The following is a 17,210-nucleotide window of genomic DNA, read 5'->3' as shown; positions in this document are numbered from 1 at the left end:
AGAAAAAGAACACTGGTGTTCGTGTAACAGAATGTATATACAGCAATATAGGTTATAGTCATTGGAGGAGGAAGTGGTGTGTTGTTAGGACACAGACATGGTTCTAATTTCAGTGGTGCTCATGATGACCCACATAACAATTGAAATGTCAATGTGGCCCCCCTCAAACCTATTGTATCATTGGGAACCCTTAGTAAGCAATGATAGGACCCTGAGCACAGGAATATACTATAATGAACATGTCGGCTTTCTGGACATTATAATCATTTATTTTCCATTCCATTGTTTGCTCAGCTTGTAATTGTAGTTGGTTATGTAAACATGATCAGAACAGGCATTGGATGATAAACAGAACAAAACATGGACCAATTCTGTGATATTTTTTTTTAAACAATTTGATCCACATCCTCACTTTTTGTCAATATTACAATATTGCTGGTTGATCAGCATCTGTCCTTGGTCTACATCACACAGCCTGGGAGTCCTCAATCCTGTAAGATACATGAAACACATAGCTAGGTTGTTGAATTATCATTATGTCTGTCATGGATCTGGTCCATACATTACCTTTTTGCTGTTCTCAGTTTAGCCCAGAGAATTGAGAATCAGGCAGGGATTCTCTCTACTCTGTATACAGTCAAAACATTGCTGTGGGGTTCCTACCCACTGTGTACATCAACACCCGGGTCAAGCCACCCATGATTGTCCAGCCTTGCTGTAGTCATGACTCTACTCTACTTCACCTAGGTGGTATAAGGATTTGATGATCATGGAAGGTGACCTGGTTCACATTTTTTGGGAGAGAGAGAATCCTCTCTCAGTTTTCAGAGCGCGTGTGAGTTATTATGTTATTTACAGTGACATGCTTATCTTCAAAATAAGCTACTCAAATGAATGTGGAGACTGCATTTTTCTGGAAAAACTTCAGTATGGCTGAATTGTTGTTGTCTGTTGACTCCTGAAACACAGACACAAAGGTGGAGTTAGTGAATAGTTACATGTCTGTCTGTCTGTCATGGATCAATGTAAAGCCTAGATTCTATGAACTTGTTAATGACATACTCAAGTGTTCTCTGTGGAAAGGAAGGTGTCTGTCTGGCCATGGTTTCACTTCTGTGGCCGTGCAGAGCAGAGGGGGGCTGGGATGGGTAGCCTAAGAGTAAATGGTATGTAGGCAACTACAATATCAGTTCTCACATTTGGTGCCTGTTGGATAGGACAGAATGTGCAAAATTGAGGGATGAACTCCCTTACAAAAAAAAGATTACAGTTTTGAAACTGCAATAAAAGTTCAGTAACTGCAGCCGACTGTAGTATTTTGGATGCAGTAATTGCACTGTATCTGCAGTGACACTGCAAAAGTACAGCAGTAAAATAAACGGTGTTATTTTGGACGCAGTGTACTGTAATTATACTGCACTCTGACTGCAATCTTTTTTTGTAAGGGCTAATTTCACTAGCTATATACACCCAATTTCTCTTTGAAAGCAAGGTAGCTAGTTAATTAAAACATAATTATGTTTTGTCCTTACAACTTTACGTGAACTGTAGTTTGCACGTTTTGATATTACTTTGCAGTATTTTGTATCACATTTGCAAGCAAGCACATATTCCCTTTGACAGCTAGGTTTATTACTGTAGAGACAACTTGCAGTTTTGAAGACAGCTTCGCATTTGGTAACATACAAACAGTGCAGTCGCGTCAGTACTGGTAAAGCAGTGATTTAGTCACTGAGCTAAATATGAACGTAGCTACAGTTACCTAGTTAGCTAACCAGCCAAACTTGTTAGTGACCCATAGGCCTACTCTTGCTGCTACTGCAGTGCTGCCGTGCATAACATGTCTCCAAAAATGACTATGTATCCCAGTTGTGTTGACATTTCACCTATCCAAGTTTTCATCCACTTTTGAGGTCACTAGCTAGCTATCCAGCTAATGTTAGCTAGGTGATGTTAGCCATGAAGCTGGCCCCTGATAAGTCGTTTGGCTAACGTGTGCCTTGCCAGGCTGCTTACTATAGCCAAGTGAACGTCAGTAGATCATCAGAATAATATTAGCTTTTTTCTTACTCACCATTTCACCATCAGCCCATCCAACAGCGCCAGATCGAACTAAGTGCATTACAGACAGCAGTAACCCCGCCTAAACCGTATCACCAGGTTGTAAACAGGAAGTAATGAAACCGCACCTGTTCCAAGTGAACTAAAGCCAGCCCTTGCAAGACACGTATAGTAGATTGAAATATACATCATTTTATTAGGAAACACATATCATAGATGCGCAAAAACCCGAAGGTTAACTTCGGGGTTTCCCTGTTCAAGCCATACCAAACATAACATATCATCCTAATTTGAGTGTCCCAGATTTACATTTACTATGTTACATCTAGTCTATGAGACCAGGCTGTTTTCAGAAGGTGAATAGCTCAATTGATTGTGACAGTCTTACGTTGCAAAATATGACTACATTCCCATTGAAAGCAAAGCAAAGTAAAGGAAAACGGTGTTAAGTCATTTACTTGAACGTCGTATAACTCAGCTATTGAGACTAAACAAAGATATCCCCATGTACACTAGCGCCGCATCTTTCTTTTGCAGCTTGTTTGTAGCCTAAAGCATTCCAGAGTTATGCATCCTATACATTTATATAGTCAGGGTTTGGGGGGACATTAGCCCCCTTCCCCGACCGCCGTGCCACTGGAATGGCCGTGCACGGCAGAGTTGTTGACAAATATCCGAAATGTCAAGAAGACAGGAGAAGGAGCATACTGGAATCTATTCTGGATGTTCGAAACAGGTGAGTTTTTCTGATGCTAGCAAGCATGCATTTGCATGTTGTTTAAATGTGCATTTGTTTTCTCAGCTACAGTTTGAGTTGTGTCCTGTCTCTGTCTGACAGTAAAATATAGCTAGCTCTTACCGTAGCTTGGACTATGGAGTAGCTAGCTAGCTAGTGTTGCAAAAGCCCATTGCATTGCATGTACCGGTATTGTAAGGTAGCAGCGTGACGTCTAGAATTTGAGCTAGGTAGGTGCAGAAATACTCTGAAAACTCAATTGCTAACAACCCTGTTAAAAAATCCGGTATGTGGTTCTCGGTAACGGCCCGACGGCTCATGTCGAGAGGCGGGGAGTGTGTTGTGTATCTCCAATCAAGTTGATTTGTGAATTTTCATCGTCATTGGTGTCATATTGGCTTAGATATTATGGTAGGGAGATTTGAATTTAACATTGAGCTTCAACCAATGCCATACACAATAATTATTGTTCCTCATTGACAGATGCCATCCACCATTATGAGTCCTTCCCAGCAGATGACACTCACAACCACCACTCCTCCCTCCCAGATGACTGAGAGGTGGATCAAACATCTGCTTTATATCTAGATGCTATTTCACTATCAATATCGTCATATACAATTTGTTTTATTTTCAATAGACCAACTCTAACTTCATGCACCTGTGAAAATGTCTGAAAAACTGAAAAGTGTCTGCACTCACCCAGCTCTTTTAATCACCAAGCTCTTTTAAAACTGTCTCTATATCTAAAACTGTCTGTATTTCTGATATATTTAGCAACTGCTGAAGGCTTTGTTCTGTGCCCAGCTGTGAAGACAAAACAGGTAGCTTAGTGGTTAAGAGTGTTGTGCCAGTAACCGAAAGGTCGCTGGTTCTAATCCCCGAGGCGACTAGGTGAAAAATCTGTCGATGTGCCCTTGAGCAAGGCACTTAACCCTAATTGCTCCTGTAAGTCGCTCTGGATAAGAGCTTCTGCTAAATGACTCAAATGTAAAAATGTAATGTTGACAGTGTTGCAGCTATCTGATCTGTGTTGTGATTGGCTGGGTGTCAACGTCCAGAATGTAAACCACTCAGCCATGCTGCCAAACCAACCTCTATCTCCATAAGAGTGGAGACTGAACACTGCACCAAACATTCTATTCCCATGCCAAACTCTGACCTACAGCTTTCAGTAATGATATGACTCAACAAACATGTCATTCTTTGTTCTCTGTAAAATAATACTGTTGTCCTAAAGTAGATAACGCTTTACACCACTGAGCAAGGGTTGCATTTTGGGAGTGTGTGCGTGCCTGCACTTCTGTCAGGGGGTGTTTGATATTCTAAGGATACCACCTAAGCACCCATGGAGCTCAATGCCAGGGCATGCCCGTGACCCGACCCCAGCTGCTCTCGGTCCCTGCCAGGTCTGCCAGCCACTCATGGTCATCAAAGGGAGGACAGGCAGAGCACCTGTGTCTGTCTGTCCATTTGAGGGACAAAAGGACAGAACTCTCTCAAGATTCTATATGCTACCCTATTAGTCCATGAGCCAGGGGGGATGGTCGGGCTCACTTGGGGTGACGATTTCTCATAGTGATTTTCTTGAAGGTCTTTGTCCCTAGAGTTGGAAAATGTGTGACAGCAGTGCAGCAATGGCAGCTTTCTCTGTGTTATCACTCTTTCTGCGATTGCTGCACTATGAAACATCGTCACCCAAAGTGAGCCCAAAAGTATGAGGACACCTGCTCGTCAAACATCTCATTCCAAAATCATGGGCATTAATATGGAGTTGGTCCCCCCTTTGCTGTGATAACAGCCTCCACTCCTCTGGGAAGGCTTTCCACTAGATGTTGGAACATTGCTGCTGGGACTTGCTTAAATTCAGCCACAAGAGCTTTAGTGAGGTCGGGCACTGATGTTGGCCATTATGCCTGGCTCACAGTCGGCATTCCAATTCATCTCAAATGTGTTCAATGGGGTTGAGGTCAGGGCTCTGTGCAGGCCAGTCAAGTTCTTCCACACCGATCTCAACAAACCATTTCTGTATGGACCTCGCTTTGTGCACGGGGGCATTGTCATGCTGAAACAGGAAAGGGCCTTCCCCAAATTGTTGCCATAAAGTTGGAAGTACAGAATCGTCTAGAATGTCATTGTGACGCAGTGGTCTAAGGCGCAGTGGTCTAAGGCACTGCATCTCAGTGCTTGAGGCGTCCCTACAGACCCCCTGGTTCGATTCCAGGCTGTATCACAACCGGCCTTGATTGGGAGTCCCATAGGGCGGCGCACAATTGGCCCAGCGTCGTCCGGGTTTGGCCGGTGTAGGCCGTCATTGTAAATAAGAATTTGTTCTTAACTGACTTGCCTAGTTAAATAAAGATAAAATAAAATAAAATAAAAATAAATATGCTGTAGCGTTAAGATTTCCCTTCACTGGAACTAAAGGGCCTAGCCCAAACCATGAAAAACAGCCCCAGACCATTATTCCTCCTCCACCAAACTTTACAGTTGGCACTATGCATTGGTATCACACTATGCATGTAGTGTTCTCCTGGCATCCGCCAAACCCAGATTAGTCCGTCGGACTGACAGATGGTGAAGTGTGATTCATCACTCCAGAGAACGCATTTCCACTGCTCCAGAGTCCAATGGCGGCGAGCTTTACACCACTCCAGCCGACGCTTGGAATTGGGCATGGTGATCTTAGGCTTGTGTGCGGCTGCTCGGCCATGGAAACCCATTTCATGAAGCTCCCGACGAACAGTTATTGTGCTGACATTGCTTACAGAGGCAGTTTGGAACTCGGTAGTGAGTGTTGCAACGGAGGAGACCATTTTTACGCGCTACGCACTTCAGCACTCGGCGGTCCTGTTCTGTGAGCTTGTGTGGCTTACCACTTCGTGGTTGAGCTGTTGTTGCTCCTAGACGTTTCCACTTCACAATAACAACACTTACAGTTGACATTGGGGCAGATCTAGCAGGGCAGAATTTTGATGAACTGACTTGTTGGAAAGGTGGCATCCTATGACGGTGCCACTTTGAATGTCACTGAGCTCTTCAGTAAGGCCATTCTACTGCCAATGTTTGTCTATGGTGATTGCATGGCTGTGTGCTAGATTTTATATACCTGTCAGCAACGGGTGTGGCTGAAATAGCAGAATCCACTAATTTGAAGGGGTGTCCACATACTTTTGTATTCGGGAAAGTATTCAGACCCCTTTCCTTTTTCCACATTTTGTTACGTTATAGCCTTACTCTAAAATTGATTAAAATGTTTTTTTTCCCACTCATCAATCTACACACAATACCCCATAATGACAAAGCAAAAACAGGTGTTTAGAATTTTTTGCAAATTTATAAAATTAAATATCACATTTACATAAGTATTCAGATCTTTTACTCAGTACTTTGTTGAAGCACCTTTGGCAGTGAATACAGCCTTGAGTCTTCTTGGGTATGACGCTACAAGCTTGGCACACCTGTATTTGGGGAGTTCTTCTCCGCAGATCCTCTCAGGTTGGATGGGGAGCATCGCTGCACAATTATTTCAGGTCTCTCCAGAGATGTTAGATTGGGTTCAAGTCCGGGCTCTGGCTGGGCCACTCGTGGACATTCAGAGACTTGTCTCGAAACCGTTTCTGCGTTGTCTTGGCTGTGTGCTTAGGATCATTGTCCTGTTGGAAGGTGAACCTCTGCCCCAGTCTGAGGTCCTGAGTGCGCTGAGCAGGTTTTCATCAAGGATCTCTCTGTACTTTACTCCGTTCATCTTTCTGTCGATGCTGACTAGTCTCCCAGTCCCTGCCGCTGAAAAACATCCCCACAGCATGATGCTGCCACCACCATGCTTCACTGTAGGGATGGTGTCAGGTTTCCTCCAAACGTGACGCTTGGCACTTAGGCCAAAGACTTCAATCTTGGTTTCATCAGACCAGAGAATCTTGTTTCTCATGGTCTGAGAGTCCTTTAGGTGCTTCCGTCTGGCCACTCTACCATAAGGCCTGATTGGTGGAGTACTGCAGAGATGGTTGTCCTTCTGGAAGGTTCTCCCATCTCCACAGAGGAACTCTGGAACTCTGTTAGTGACCATCGGGTTCTTGGTCACCTCCCTGACCAAGGCCCTTCTCCCCTGATTGCTCAGTTTGGCCGGGCGGCCAGCTCTAGGAAGAGTCTTGTTGGTTCCAAACGTCTTCCATTTAAGAATGATGGAGGCCACTGTGTTCTTGGGGACCTTCAATGCTGCAAAAAATGTTTTGCACTGTCAACTGTGGGACCTTATATAGACAGGTGTGTGCCTTTCCAAATCATGTCCAATCAATTGAATTTACCACAGGTGGACTCCAATTAAGGTGTAGAAACATCTCAAGGATGATCAATGGAAACAGGATGCACCTGAGCTCAATTTCGAGTCTCATAGCAAAGGGTCTGAATACTTACGTAAATAAGTTATTTCTGTTTTTTTTTTTATACATTTGCAAACATTTCTAAAAACCTGTTTTCACTTTGTCATTATAGGGTATCGTGTGTAGATTGATGAGGATTCTTTTTCTTTAATCCATTTTAGAATAAGGCTGTAACGTAACAAAATGTGGAAAAGCGGAAGGGGTCTGAATACTTCCCGAATGTATGAAGCAGATTAACACAGACCTGATAGATACAGAGGAAAGTGGCAGGGTGTTCCCAACACAAACATATCACTCATGTCAGGTTGAGGAGACACAAACCCATATACCCAAGGGTATGGTTTTATTTGGCCAACAAACGTTGCCAAATAAAATGTTGCTGAACACTGTCTGCTCCAGTGTTCAGCAGACATTGACTAAAAACACTTTCAAAAGTAGCTTCAAAATGATTAATTTCCCCTTTGTCTCACTAAAATAAAAAGATTGACATTTGAATATAAATAACGGGAGAGGGAGGCGGAGGTTTAAGCAGGCGTAGGGTGACAAAGCGATGTGACAACCACAGAAAAAAAATGCGACACCTGGCCTCGTCCTTGATTCGGATAAAAGGATGATACATCACAAAGTGACAGGGCAATAAAATTGTTATTACCCCAAGGAAGGGAAAGGAGAAGAAGAGTCTATTTTTAGTGCAAGTAAAAACATTATTATCTATCAATAATTAGCCTGCCCTCGCTGCACTCCAATGTGAGATCTCATTCATAGAAACATTCTCATATTTTCAGGACAAAAACTTTTAAGTGCACATACTAGAAATGAATATCCCATACATGTAATCAGAGTGGTAGTGACTTTGGAGTATAACTGCATTAGGCAGCTGTCTTTCAGCAGTTTGATTGTGACCAGGTCTGACTCAGAGGGAAGCTCAGGACATGTTTCTGTGATTGGGTATGTTATCCTTCTCAACCGCACCCCTGTTGTTCCTCTCCCCCAATTGATTCCACAACCCTTTCTCTCCCCCAATTAAGAGTTCAATGAGCAGAGCTGTGATGGACTGCTCAATGAGTATTGTCTGTGCCAATCCTTCCCTCACTATTCAATTCAATTTCAATTTTCAATTCAATTTCAATTTAAGGGCTTTATTGGCATGGGATACGTGTGTTAACATTGCCAAAGCAAGTGAAGTAGATAGTAAACAAAAGTGAAATAAACAATAAATATTAACAGTAAACATTGCACTCAGAAGTTTCAAAAGAATAAAGACATTTCAAATGTCATATTATGTATATATACAGTGTTGTAACAATGTGCAAATAGTTAAAGTACAAATGGGAAAATAAATAAACATAAATATGGGTTGTATTTACAATGGTGTTTGTTCTTCACTGGTTGCCCTTTTCTTGTGGCAACAGGTCACAAATCTTGCAGCTGTGATGGCACACTGTGGTTTTTCACCCAGTAGATAAGGGAGTTTATCAAAATTGGGTTTGTTTTCAAATTCTTTGTGGTTCGCTGTAATCTGAGGGAAATATGTGTCTCTAATATGGTCATACATTTGGCAGGAGGTTAGGAAGTGCAGCTCAGTTTCCACCTCATTTTGTGGGCAGTGTGCACATAGCCTGTCTTCTCTTGAGAGCCAGGTCTGCCTACGGCGGCCTTTCTCAATAGCAAGGCTATGCTCACTGAGTCTGTACATAGTCAAAGCTTTCCTTAAGTTTGCGTCAGTCACAGTGGTCAGGTATTCTGCCACTGTGTACTCTCTGTTTAGGGCCAAATAGCATTCTAGTTTGCTCTGTTTTTTTGTTTGTTCTTTCCAATGTGTCAAGTAATTCTCTTTTTGTTTTCTCATGATTTGGTTGGGTCTAATTGTGTTGTTGTTGTTGTTGTCCTGGGGCTGTGTGGGGTCTGTTTGTGCTTGTGAACAGAGCCCCAGGACAAGCTTACTTAGGGGACTCTTCTCCAAGTTCATCTCTCTGTAGGTGATGGCTTTGTTATGGAAGGTTTGGGAATCACTTCCTTTTAAGTGGTTATAGAATTTAACGGCTCTTTTCTGGATTTTGATAATTAGCGGGTATTGGCCTAATTCTGCTCTGCATGCATTATTTGGTGTTTTACGTTGTACACGGAGGATGTTTTTGCAGAATTCTGCATGCAGAGTCTCAATTTGGTGTTTGTCCCATTTTGTGAATTCTTGGTTGGTGAGCGGACCCCAGACCTCAGAACCATAAAGGGCAATGGATTCTATAACTGATTGAAGTATTTTTAGCCAGATCCTAATTGGTATGTCAAATTTGATGTTCCTTTTGATGGCATAGAAGGCCCTTCTTGCCTTGTCTCTCAGATCGTTCACAGCTTTGTGGAAGTTACCTGTGGCGCTGATGTTTAGGCCGAGGTATGTATAGTTTTTTGTGTGCTCTAGGGCAACGGTGTCTAGATGGAATTTTTTTCTATTTGTGGTCCTGGCAACTGGACCTTTTTTGGAACACCATTATTTTTGTCTTACTGAGATTTACTGTCAGGGCCCAGGTCTGACATAATCTGTGCAGAAGATCTAGGTGCTGCTGTAGGCCCTCCTTGGTTGGTGACAGAAGCACCAGATCATCAGCAAACAGAAGACATTTGACTTCAGATTCTAGTAGGGTGAGGCCGGGTGCTGCAGACTGTTCTAGTGCCCTCGCCAATTCGTTGATATATATGTTGAAGAGGGTGGGGCTTAAACTGCATCCCTGTCTCACCCCACGGCCCTGTGGAAAGAAATGTGTATGTTTTTTGCCAATTTTAACCGCACACTTGTTGTTTGTGTACATGGATTTTATAATGCCGTATGTTTTTCCCCCAACCCCACTTTCCATCAATTTGTATAGCAGACCCTCATGCCAAATTGAGTCAAAAGCTTTTTTGAAATCAACAAAGCATGAGAAGACTTTGCCTTTGTTTTGGTTTGTTTGTTTGTCAATTAGAGTGTGCAGGGTGAATACGTGGTCTGTCGTACGGTAATTTGGTAAAAAGCCAATTTGACATTTGCTCAGTACATTGTTTTCACTGAGGAAATGAACTAGTCTGCTGTTAATGATAATGCAGAGGATTTTCCCAAGGTTGCTGTTGACGCATATCCCACGGTAGTTATTGGGGTCAAATTTGTCTCCACTTTTGTGGATTGGAGTGATCAGTCCTTGGTTCCAAATATTGGGGAAGATGCCAGAGCTAAGGATGATGTTAAAGAGTTTAAGTATAGCTAATTGAAATTTGTGGTCTGTATATTTTATCATTTCCTTGAGGATACCATCAACACCACAGGACTTTTTGGGTTGGAGGGTTTGTATTTTGTCCTGTAGTTCATTCAATGTAATTGGAGAATCCAGTGGGTTCTGGTAGTCTTTAATAGTTGATTCTAAGATTTGCATTTGATCATGTATATTTTTTTGCTGTTTGTTCTCTGTTATAGGGCCAAAAAGATTGGAGAAGTGGTTTACCCATACATCTCCGTTTTGGATAGATAGCTCTTCGTGTTGTTGTTTGTTTAGTGTTTTCCAATTTTCCCAGAAGTGGTTAGAGTCTATGGATTCTTCAATTACATTGAGCTGATTTCTGACATGCTGTTCCTTCTTTTTCCATAGTGTATTTCTGTATTGTTTTAGTGATTCACCATAGTGAAGGCGTAGGCTCAGGTTTTCTGGGTCTCTGTGTTTTTGGTTGGATAGGTTTCTCAATTTCTTTCTTAGGTTTTTACATTCTTCATCAAACCATTTATCACTGTTATTACTTTTCTTTGGTTTTCTGTTGGAGATTTTTAGATTTGATCGGGAAGCTGAGAGGTCAAATATACTGTTTAGGTTTTCTACTGCCAAGTTTACACCTTCACTATTACAGTGGAATGTTTTGTCCAGGAAGTTGTCTAGAATGGATTGAATTTGTTGTTTCTAGTTTTTTGGTAGGTTTCAACACTACTTTCCTTCCATCTATAGCATTTCTTAATATTATTCAGTTCCTTTGGCTTTGATGCCTCATGATTGAGTATTGCTCTGTTCAAGTAGACTGTGATTTTGCTGTGGTCTGATAGGGGTGTCAGTGGGCTGACTGTGAACGCTCTGAGAGACTCTGGGTTGAGGTCAGTGATAAAGTAGTCTACAGTACTACTGCCAAGAGATGAGCTATAGGTGTACCTACCATAGGAGTCCCCTCGAAGCCTACCATTGACTATGTACATACCCAGTGTGCGAATGAGCTGCAGGAGTCGTGACCCGTTTTTGTTGGTTATGTTGTCGTAGTTGTGCCTAGGGGGGCATATGGGGGAGGGAATGCTGTCACCTCCAGGTAGGTGTTTGTCCCCATGTGTGCTGAGGGTGTCAGGTTCTTGTCCAGTTCTGGCATTTAGGTCGCCACAAACTAGACCTATTCTCTGTCTCTCTCTCTCAGTCTCTCTCTATCACTCAGTTCTTCTCTATACCTCACTGTCCATCACCAACTCTCTCTCTCTGCCCCTTTCCCTCCATTCCCAGATATTGCATGTCTTTCTGTCCCTTGATCTGCCCACCTTGGGGGCCCTTGACCAAAGCAGTTCAGTTACAGGTCACTGAGGCCCTAATGCACCAAGCACTAAACTGCTAATCCTCATGCTTTAGTGAAGTGAGAAAATCCAATTTCAGAGATCTGTAATTCCATAAACCTTATTAGGCACCACAGTGGCTGTTCTGCCTCTGGGGACCAGGAATTGAGTGGAGAGGAGGGAACAGGGAAGGAGAGGAGAGGAGGGAACAGGGAAGGAGTGGAGAGGAGGGAACAGGGAAGGAGTGGAGAGGAGGGAACAGGGAAGGAGTGGAGAGGAGGGAACAGGGAAGGAGTGGAGAGGAGGGAACAGGGAAGGAGTGGAGAGGAGGGAACAGGGAAGGAATGGAGAGGAGGGAACAGGGAAGGAGTGGAGAGGAGGGAACAGGGAAGGAGAGGAGAGGAGGGAACAGGGAAGGAGAGGAGAGGAGGGAACAGGGAAGGAGAGGAGAGGAGGGAACAGGGAAGGAGAGGAGAGGAGGGAACAGGGAAGGAGAGGAGAGGAGGGGCTAGCGCTAGGGCAGGGACCTCTCAACACTGGGAGAAAAAGAGAGGAGAGAAGGGGGGAAATTGGGAGAAATGGAACTGAATGATGAGAAGATTAACACAGAAATTGAAGAAAAGAGAGTCAGAATGATCAAGACAGATCCATAGCCAGGGGTTGCAATCTTGTTACTCCTACAAGTTGCTGATAGCAAAATGTGCTGTGGGCCCCTCAGGAATGCTTCCGAATAGATATGCAGAAGTGTTGAAGCTAAAGCTCTCTGTCTAAATGATGAGCCACTGAATCATTACGAGAACACATTCATCATTTACCTCTTTCTGCAGTCATAATAACATGGAGTTGTAGATGAGGACTCTGTCAATTATGAAAACATTCACATGGTATGTTACAGTATCTTCAAGCAGCAGAAGAAAAAATGAAGTAATTTTAAAAGATGAGAGAACATGAGGAACTCATTGCCTCTGTCAGAAACATCACTCACTGTCCTCATATGATCACCTTCCTTCTCTTCTCCCTATTGCTCACCATGGCACCTTTAATGTTGGTTCCCATTCCACCACTGCACCACCACTGAAGTCATTTAATCAAAGCATCGATGGGCAACTTAGCACCGCTGTTATCTGAGACCTGACTTCCATTGTTGTCCCTCCCTGTTGTCCAGGAGGGAGGAGGGAAGGAGGGAGGGAGGAGGGAGGGAGGGTGTGTTTGTTTGCTGCTGCTGTCCTAATGGGGACCGTGGGAAATGCCTCAGAAGGAGGAGAGGATGGTCAGGATCCAGAATTTGTTTTTGTTGGAAAGGGGATGGCAGGGATGCAGAGGGTAAGATGACGATGGTGATGATAATAATTGTTATAATGATAAGGATGCTTTTGACCTCATCCAAAGCATCTCAGACTGAAGGGTGAGAGTACTTAAAAAAAGATTTCTGCTCTTGAAAATATGAGTGAAACTAAAAAGTTTATTTGATAAATAATTCAACACCATGACAACCAATACTGATCAGAAGAGGCCACAAGAGCAGTGAACTAGTTGAAATCAAAGGCTTGAATCTTACTGACAACACTGTTGTTTGATATGTCCAGTGTAAGAGCCGAATGTTCCTTTATCTCCAGTGATGCAGGACTCTGAAGTCTGACTGGCTGGGTGTAATTACATCTGCAGGACACCTACACTGCAGCACCGCCTACATAGATAGCAGATTGAAATCACATTGCACAAGCCTCTACACATACAGCACACAAAGAAGATTGCAAACATACACACATATACAAACAGTCTTCTCTCTGTGGACATCAGTTCATCAGAAAAGTGACACTTCAAAACCCTAATTAAAGAGGCCCTCTCAGCCACTATCATTAAAGAGTAGAGCTGCAGGCTGAGATTAAAACATAGATCTCCAGATATCTTATCATCACAGGGCCTAGCACACAGCAGCTCATACATACTGATGAAGAGGGAACTCAGAGAGGAACAGGAGCACTAGATACAGGCCTACTTACAGGCCTCACTCATTGCAACAACAAAAAAAATTGAGTCACCATCCTCCAAGTCATCCTCCAATCTTAATCATGCTCTTTGCATCTCAGTCTTTCAGCATCATTTTGTCTCCTCTTTCAACCTCCAGCTCTGTCTATAATCGGCCCTACCAGCCTAATGAAGAGTGGAGGTAAAGTGAGCAGCCACACTAGAAGCAGGAGACAGACAGACATGTCACATTGAGTGTTGTCACTGTCACCGATATCTGCCTCCTGTCACTCCTGTGGGCTGGCTCTGTGGTTAGTGTGTAATGGCCTGCCAATATGTCTTCCCCCTGGCTGGGAGACACCAGCCATGTCCTGTACTCAAATCAACAACTGTCAATACTACAGTGTCTATATGCAGTATCTACAGTGCATAACATTCTACACTCATGCATGTATGCACAGCTTCGAACCAAACTATCTCCAAGCACATGTAAGCACATTCCCTCTTAAACATAAACTACACATGCAACCCTTTCATGTATTCCCACTGAGCCGCAGCAGACAGCCTCTCAACAGGTCTCAAGGTTAAGCCTCCAGCTGAGAGTGTGTGTGAGGACAAAGAAAGACAGATCATGCTGTGTGTGTGTGTGTGTGTGTGTGTGTGTGTGTGTGTGTGTGTGTGTGTGTGTGTGTGTGTGTGTGTGTGTGTGTGTGTGTGTGTGTGTGTGTGTGTGTGTGTGTGTGTGTGTGTGTGTGTGTGTGTGTGTGTGTGTGTGTGTGTGTGTGTGTGTGTGTGTGTGTGCGTGAACCAGCGGAATGCCTAGGGGCTAGCTGACAGGTTGACTAAACAGGAGCAGCCTCCTCCAGTCCACCGTCCAGCAGAGAAAAGAGGCCAGTTGATCTGGGGGTTAGCTCCAACCTCCAGCAGCAGAGTGCACAGTAAATAATGAAGGTCTTAACTACAGATCTCTGCCACCTCTAACCAATAGCCCTCCATCCCTCCAGTCAGTAAACAGCAGCTAGCCATCCATTCTCAGTCATGAATATTTCAGCCTCAGTTTCTCTATCAGCACTCAGAGAACACTCACTACCGCCTGATCCTTTTGACCCATAAAGGCACAGACAAAACACTGATGTGAACATCTAAACTAGTCTACCCTACAGCCTGGGACACAACAGGAGAGCTGTTTCTACTGGAACGAACACTCTACGGTAAATATGGGTTTTATTCACTTCAATCCCACAATAATATAAAAAAGGGGCGTTATACCGTATACATCTGATATAAACACAAGATTAAATAATACAGTATTTTCACATATATTATGACAATGCGTAGACCAACAGCAAAACCAAGGGAATGTGAAATATCATTGGGGCAAGAACCAGAGAGAGAACCAAACCAATACTTTAATCCAAAAGAACAGAAACCACATCAAGAACACATATGAGCCAAGTCAGTGTGAGCAGAACAATGCTCTACAAGATGGATGAATCTCCTAAATGCCTTTCTTGATAAACCTGGGGGGAAATTGTAAACTTGGAAATGACTATTCATAATTTCGGAATAATCTGTTAAATCAGTGCCCTATTTATAGAAGAACCGAACTACTGCGCTAATAGGCACAGTATTGGCATCTAAAGTCGCCCACTACCATGATACAGTGACTTACTGTAATAATTCTTATTATAAAGCTACATGTCTAATGGGCTGCATTGAGACAATGATTTATCAGTGACCCAAGTCCTGCTCAGATAATCCCTACCATCGTGTTGATGAGTTGTCGTAGTGCTGCTGCAAAAGTACATTGTCCCAGGGGCATTGGCAGACATAATGTAAGTAAGCTAATTTATGTCCCTCTAACTCCTCTGAATGTGTCTGTCAATCCTACAACTGTTGAATGCAGTAATCATGCACCTATGAACCTGAGTTATGCTGTTAGCACTGAGGCAGTTTGCCCTAGTAGGATGTCCACTGTGTGCAGCTCACTGTCGTGTATGAAGATTATGACTAGTCTTGAGGGACAAAGAAAAACTGTTTATCTTAGTTTAAATGTAGCAGTTGTAGGGTGACGCCCCAGGGGAGACCGGTGATTGGACGAAAGAGGGAGCAACCCTTTTTTGCCATTGTTTATAAGTAGGAGCTAGACAAAGGGGGAGTCAGAAGCATTCAGATTAATTTGGGACGGTGCTTCTCCAGACACCGCGGGTCTGTAACTTATGCTGTAAACGTGTGATATTAATAAAAGCCTCTAATCACGGTGCAGCCTAAGCGGACTCTTTGTTGACAGCAATAACCACCAACAGCAGACGCGACACGACATCACCCTGCACTATCAGCTCAAACATAAATATCACTGTCATGTCTACCTCTCATAAGCCTCCCAGTAAAGCAATAAAGCACACCAGAAAAGTGCTAAAAATAGCCCACATTAACATACAGTTGAAGTCGGAAGTTTACATACACCTTAGCCAAATACATTTAAACTAGGTTTTTCACAATTCCTGACATTTAAACCTAGTAAAAATCCCCTGTCTTAGGTCAGTTAGGATCACCACTTTATTTTAAGAATGTGAAATGAATAATAGTAGAAAGAATGATTTATTTCAGCTTTTATTTCTTTCATCACATTCCCAGTGTGTCAGAAGTTTACATACACTCAATTAGTATTTGGTAGCATTGCCTTTAAATTGTTTAACTTGGGTCAAACGTTTCGGGTAGCCTTCCACAAGCTTCCCACAACAAGTTGGGTGAATTTTGGCCCATTCCTCCTGACAGAGCTGGTGTAACTGAGTCAGGTTTGTAGGCCTCCTTGCTCGCACACGCTTTTTCAGTTCTGCCCACAAATGTTCTATAGGATTGAGGTCAGGGGTTTGTGATGGCCACTCCAATACCTTGACTTTGTTGTCCTTAAGCCATTTTGCCACAACTTTGGAAGTATGCTTGGGGTCATTGTCCATTTGGAAGACCCACTTGCGACCAAGCTTCCTGACTGATGTCTTGAGATTTTGCTTCAATATATCCACATAATTTTCCTTCCTCATGATGCCATCTATTTTGTGAAGTGCACCAGTCCCTCCTGCAGCAAAGCACCCCCACAGCATGATGCTGCCACCCTTATGCTTCACGGTTGGGATGGTGTTCTTTGGCTTGCAAGCTACCCCCTTTTTCCTCCAAACATAACGATGGTCATTATGGCCAAACAGTTCTATTTTTGTTTCATCAGACCAGAGGACATTTCTCCAAAAAGTATGATCTTTGTCCCCATGTGCAGTTGCAAACCGTAGTCTGGCTTTTTTATGGTGGTTTTGGAGCAGTGGCTTCTTCCTTGCTGCGTGGCCTTTCAGGTTATGTCGATATAGGACTCATTTTACTGTGGATATAGATACTTTTGTACCTGTTTCCTCCAGCATCTTCACAAGGTCCTTTGCTGTTGTTCTGGGATTGATTTGCACTTTTCGCACCAAAGTACGTTCATCTCTAGGAGACAGAACACGTCTCCTTCCTGAGCGGTATG

The 17,210-nt window shown here is 43.2% G+C and overlaps 1 protein-coding gene across 8 annotated transcripts in view; it reads right to left on the bottom strand.

Moving 5' to 3' along the window:
- Nucleotides 1-17,210, bottom strand: part of LOC121574993 (extracellular sulfatase Sulf-2) — a 75,230-nt gene that overhangs the window by 51,437 nt on the left and 6,583 nt on the right. The window contains exons 1-4 of one of the 8 annotated variants that reach the window (XM_041887726.2): nt 2,075-2,321; nt 1,063-1,206; nt 568-958; nt 413-491 (exon numbers count right to left, since the gene is read on the bottom strand). The exons of 4 other annotated variants lie outside the window; for them this stretch is intronic. The gene's annotated coding sequence lies outside the window, so the exon portion shown is untranslated. Of the gene's footprint in view, nt 1-412; nt 959-1,062; nt 1,207-2,074; nt 2,322-17,210 lie in introns of those variants that run through there. 3 more of the 8 variants (XM_041887724.2, XM_041887725.2, XM_041887730.2) reach the window with 3 other exon arrangements.

Source organism: Coregonus clupeaformis, chromosome 10 (assembly GCF_020615455.1).
Source record: "Coregonus clupeaformis isolate EN_2021a chromosome 10, ASM2061545v1, whole genome shotgun sequence".
Taxonomy (NCBI): Eukaryota; Metazoa; Chordata; class Actinopteri; order Salmoniformes; family Salmonidae; genus Coregonus; species Coregonus clupeaformis.
Note: the sequence above shows the minus strand (reverse complement) of the source record. Positions and strands in the feature narration are given on the sequence as shown.